This window comes from Canis lupus, chromosome 8 (genome assembly GCF_003254725.2).
Source record: "Canis lupus dingo isolate Sandy chromosome 8, ASM325472v2, whole genome shotgun sequence".
NCBI lineage: Eukaryota > Metazoa > Chordata > Mammalia > Carnivora > Canidae > Canis > Canis lupus.
In genome coordinates this window covers 48390970-48396812 of record NC_064250.1, presented here as the reverse complement: position 1 = coordinate 48396812, position 5843 = coordinate 48390970, and the positions used below count along the sequence as shown (strand labels likewise).

Genomic DNA, 5843 nt, shown 5'->3' with positions numbered 1-5843 from the left:
ACGCAACCAGAGGTGAGAATCACTGGGTCAGATATCCAATTACTACCCCTCCCTCCACTCCCTTTACCACGCTCACCATAAGCTAAGGCAAATCTCAGCAAAGGGAGGGAAGGAACGTGGACGCAGATGCAGGAGCCCTGGTAGGAAACCAGTTGTCAGGGGGCTCCTGGGGGGCTCAGTTGGTGAAGCTTCAGACTCTTGATTTTTGTTCAGGTCATGATCTCAGGGTGGTGAGATAGAGCCCTGTGTGGAGATCTCTGCTCAGCGAGGAGTCTGCTTGGGATTCTCTCTCCCTCTCCCTCAGCCTCTCCCCCTGCTTTTGTGCCGTGCATTTTCTCTCCCTCAAATAAATACATTAATTTAAAAAAAGAAAAGGAAAGGGGTTGTCAGGCTTCTGGGCATACCCTTCAACCCCCTGCAGGGCCCCATTCTCTAACAGATCCTCACACCCAGGGGCACTACATGTGAAACTCAGAGCACAACCTCCAAACCAAGTTCCCTGGAAGGAAGATAAAGTGATGAGTGTCCTCCCCAACCCAGTCCACATGTATTACCAGAGAATTTGAGCACTGGAAAGGGCTTTCACATAAGTAGTTAAATTCTAACCATAAATTTAACCACAGGTTGGCAGGGGTGAGGGGGCCAGACACTAAATATGACCAGTCTTGTATTTCTGGAGCATTCTTAGAAGCTTGAGAAGGGGTGGGAAATTTATCACCTCCATTCTGGCAGCCTCTGTGCTCCATAATTTATAGTCCTCACAAAAACTCTGTGAAACAGATGTTGTTATTCTTTCAGAGATTAGGTAGCTGAGATTCAAAGAGGTAAATTAACTTGGCCAAGCTCACACAGCTGGTCAGTGCCAAAGGCCCAAGGAAAACTGAGTCAGCCTTGCACCAACGCTGAAGCTCTATCCACCACTGCACTGGGCTCCCTCTTGGTATCTTTCTCTAGAATCTTCCTTCAGTGGAGGGATAATCAGCATCACCCCATTCCCCACGTCACCCCATTTGAGTTAAGGAGCCAACTTTACAATTCCTGCTACTCTTCACCTAGCACTTTGTGCCCCCTACCAGTACCCAGCCCCTCTGTCCTCTTTCTCCCCCGTGTTTCCTACAAACCCCGACCAGAGCACAAAACAAGTCTGCAGTATTAAGAAAGAATAATGTATGGAGGTTAAAAGGTGGTCCATTTTGCTGACATGTTTTGATGGAGGAGCAGCGAGAGGGAACTGTTTTTACTCTTCTGTCTTATTGTATGGCTGGTTGCTTGGCCTGGACACTCTGCATGCACTCTCAACGGTGAGAAATTTCCCAACTACTCAAGGCCTTCAGCGATTTCTCATTTTAGGCTGTGCCCCTACAGTTAGCACTTACATAGGAAATCAGTTTATCCTGTAAGGTTCTCTTGCTGTTGCATAGGAACATGTTGTAACTAGCCCCTTCCCACCCACTCACCCTCATAGCCCCCGTTAGTTAAACCAAGGGGTTAGTTGTTGTTGTTGTTAAGATTGTATTTGAGAGGGAGAGAGAGAGAACATAGGGTGGGGGGAAGCAGAGAGAGAAACAGACACCCTACTGAGCAAGGAGTCCAACACTGGATTCAATCCCAGGACCCCCGAGATCATGACCTGAGCCAAAGGCAGATGCCTAACCTAACATACATACACACAAAACGTATTTATACATTTTGTGTTCTCGACACTCAAGTCGCTAATGGTTCTCGTTGACTAAGTCGTGGACCGTGTTATATGCGGGTACCACTCAATTTACACCTGAAAGATGGCACCACATCTACTCCTAAACCTCACTAGAGTGTGGGAGAAAGAAAGCCATTCTTCCCAGTGTTTGCTTTCAAGGCAGAATTCAATCCCTGGAGGTAGCCACTCCTATAACCACATTCCTCCCCCACCTGAAGGAAGCCTGAGGCTCTTGGCAGACCCTTCCCCCTCCACCTCCCCCAGGAACTCTGGAACTAATGTCTTTATCTCAGGCTCTCTGCCAGGTCCTTTATGAATCTTATCTTAGTTCACTTTCACAGCATACCTAGGTAGTGTTAGTCCCATTTCAGTGCTAAGGGCACTCAAGATTGGAAAGGGTAAGTAACTTGTTCCAAGGCATAGACAGCTAATAGCAGAAATGGGATTAGAACCCAAGTGTACTGGGCCACAAAGCATCAGAGCATCTGATAGTTCTGTGCTTCAGCTCAACCAGATTCAAGGCTCTTCAAGGTGGAGACCAGGTTTGGGTTCCCCACAGGCCCTAGCATAGGGCAGAGGCACAGTGAGTGTTTGCTCAGTAAATTGTCAGAGGAAGTTTACCCTGATTACTTATTGTGTGAGAACCAGTATTGGGGAAAGAGGAAGTGTTTACGTAGTGATAAGGCCTGTGTGCCTGATAGTGGCCCCATGCCCTTGGCCAGAGACAAGAAGTGGGAGGGCGGGCAGCAGAGTGGGACAGGGTAGAAGGCCCCTCTCCAACAGGGGCTGATGGAAGATCTAGGGGTGGCCAAGAGACCTGGGATTTAGCGGAAGATGGGAGGGACATTTTGAAGGTTGACTGGTTGTTGGCTTCCCTGACATCCAGGCCTACAGATTTCTCCCACTTGAAGGAGCTACAGAAGCAAGGAAGGAAGAAGGAGGCAGGCTCCCAGTGGGTAGTGGAGGTTGCAGGAGAAACCAGTCCAAGTGGCTGTGTGTGTGAGAGGCAGGGGAGGGATTTAGGTTTGGGAGACCCTAGGTATAGATGTGAGATTTGAAGGAACTTCCAGGAAGATGGAGGAGAAACATGACTTGATTCAATACCTCTGAGAAGAGGACATTTTCTTGGAGGACCCCATACCAAGAAGGCAAAGCATGGAAGCACGGCTCAGAAGGATCAGAAAAGATGGGATTTGGTGTGGGGAAACTGTGGGGGTGGTTTAGGAAGCTGGTTCAGAGGTACGCCTGGGTGGCTCAGTGGTTGAACATCTGCTTTTGGCTCAGGGCATGATCCCGGAGTCCTAGGATGGAGTCCCAAATGGGGCTCCCTGCGTGGAGCCTGCTTCTCCCTCTGCCTGTATCTCTGCCTCGCTCTCTCTGTGTCTCTCATGAATAAATAAATAACATCTTTAAAAAAAAAGGAAGCTGGTTCAGAGAGATAGCTGGGCCTGACGAGGGTACAGGGAATGCCCTGCATGGGGTGGGGTGGGGTAAGAAGTGCAGGGAAACAGTGGGAGCAGGGACCCAAGCTGATACTTTATATCCACACCTCACCATTCACTGACTGTGGGACTTTGGGGAAATATCTTAACCCATCTGGTTCTCAGTTTTCTTGGCCATAAAATGAGAGATAGTAGTAATACCAACTGCCTTAATGCCATCATTGTGCAGGTGAAATGGGATAAAGCATGTGCTGAGCTCAGCACAGTGCATGGAAAAGAAAAAGGCTCAATAAACATTAGGAGTGATTGATGTTGGTGGGATGATCAGTTTGTTCCTGAGAAGGAGGGATCTTGGAATTCAGTGGAAGAAAGAAGCCACTGGCAACCTGTTCTGTTTCATGACAACGTAAGTTCACTGAGTGCATCCTATATGCCCGACACATACGTTCTATATTGCAGATGTTCTACTTCACGTAATCCTCCCCACAACCTAATGAATAGGCACTATGCTTATCTTCATTTACACGGGGAAGCAGAAGTACAGAGGGTTTAGGTAAACAGCCTGAAGTCACACAGGGAGTGGGCAGCAGAACTCAGGCATTCAGACGTCAGGTCCATACTCGTGCATCCCATCAGCTTAAATGAATGTAAGACATCTAGAGACCCAGTCAAGAACAGGTCATAGAGTTCATGGCATACCATGGGGCTTCTCAAACCTCTGGGGCATCAGACTCTCCCAGGAGATGACCTAAAATGCACATGCCAGGACCCCATGCCCAGAAAGTCTGTTTTGTAGCAGGGATGGTAATAGGGGCTGGAGCAAGGAGGTCAGAAATTTGTATTCCTTAACTAGCCCCTAGGTGATTCTGATGCAAGTGGTCTAAGGTAGAAAGAGAAGGCATGAACAGTGCAAGAATAACTAGATGGCCCAGTGGGGATAATATCTGAGTGGCAACAATAATATCTGGTGAGAAGTGGCAAAGTTTTCTGGATAAGATGACATTTAACCTAGGCTGTTTTTTTTTTAATTGAGGTATAATTGATATATAACATTATATTAGTTTTAGATGCACAACATAATGATTCAGTATTTGTATACATTGCAAGATGATGACCTGAGATTTAAGCATGGGTAGGATTTTGTACACCTTTCTACCCTTCTCTATTTGGAGGCTGTATTGCTTTAAATTGTGTCCCCCAAAAGATATGTTGAAGTCCTAACCCCTGGAATCTGTAAATGTGAACTTTTTTGGAAGAAGGGTCTTTGCAAGTTAAGGATCTTGACCTGAGACCATCCTGGATTATCTGGGCAGATCCTAAATCCAAAGACAAGTGTCCTTATAAGAGACAGACAGAGAGACACAGAGAGAAGTCTATGCAAAGACAAAGGCAGAGATGGGAGTTATGCAGCCGCAAGTGAAGGAATGCATGGAGCAACCAGAAGCCAGAAGAGATGAGGAAGGATTCTCCTCTAGAGTCTTCAGATGGAGTATGTTCCTGCTGATACCTTGATTTTGGACTTCTGGCTTCCAGAGTGCGACACAGTACATTTCTCTTGTTTTAGCCTTCCAGTTTGTTATGGCAGCGCTAGGAATCTAACACATGCTTTTATCCTACTTACACCATTCATCCTGGAGAGGTCTTTTTGATTAGTCACTGAGCTGTGGAAGTCACAGCCTGCAGACAGCTCAGCCTTGCTTGCTGGATCCCCAGCCAGGACAGCAGGCCCTAAAGGAGAGTAGTGGAGCACACCTGTTAATGACATGGTGGCATCACCTTTGCAAGCTTGTGACTTCTCCATTTCTCCTTGGACAGACTTATAAGAAGTCAAAGAAAGGCTCAGTCTTTTGGCTTCACATTTTACAAAAGAGGAAGTCACACCTAGAAAGCATAATTTCCAGTCCAAGTTTACCCAGTAAGTGGTAGCAGGGCAGAGCCAGGACCCCATCTAGAAAATATATCTCTTGTGGGATGTTCAGTCCATGGCTGTCACTGTGGGCTTGCCATGAAGCCCTGGTTCTTATAATGCTGTAACATTGTTACTTTAATTTTACTTCAAAAGTCTCAATTACCTGCAATGATTTTGCTTGGTGGTGGGTCTTCTTGCCCCTGACCAACATGTGGGTGGTGGTGTTTAACCTCTGGCTTAGAGATTCTTCTGATGGTTCCCTTCCCCATAGCTGGGTCTTCTGCTTTAGGGATGCAAGTTGAGCTATCTTTGGAAGCTGCTATCTGAAATGCAGAAGTTGGCCATCTGTAGAACTGAGAGCACTGGCTGTGGTCTGTGAAACACCAAATCTTGGAGAAGTACCTCTTTAGAAAAGTTATTAATACTTTCTTGTCCACGTGCCACAATGACTTTCTGCAAGGGAGAAGAAAAAGACTCCCTCATGTGCCTGCAGAGAGCTTCCTCCTCATCTGAAGCCCTTGCTTCTCATTCCTTCCTCTCTATAACACTTGAGCTGGTAGACTGTGGCCACCAAGGAATGAACTTTGTCCCCAAGCTGGTGTTCCAGGCACTCTACTTACCAGAGGACTAATTTCATGTTGTATTCTAGGAGAGAAGACAGCAGGACTTCAGCAGGAGAAATCAAACCAAGAAATATTGAGAGCACACTGCTTAAAAGCCACTGAAAGGCTAGGTGTTGAAAACAGGAATGCGGTTAGAAAGGGTTAAGGTGGAGCATTACTTTTCAATCCTG

The 5843-nt window shown here is 46.7% G+C and overlaps 1 long non-coding RNA gene across 1 annotated transcript; it reads right to left on the bottom strand.

Moving 5' to 3' along the window:
- Positions 1-4124: 4124 nt before the first annotated feature.
- LOC112657763 (uncharacterized) lies at positions 4125-5783 on the bottom strand. Its single transcript, XR_003135277.3, has 3 exons — positions 5671-5783; positions 5214-5503; positions 4125-4869 (listed from the first exon to the last, which is right to left on the bottom strand). It is a non-coding gene; the product is annotated as an uncharacterized LOC112657763 (long non-coding RNA).
- Between the last annotated feature and the right edge of the window lie 60 nt (positions 5784-5843).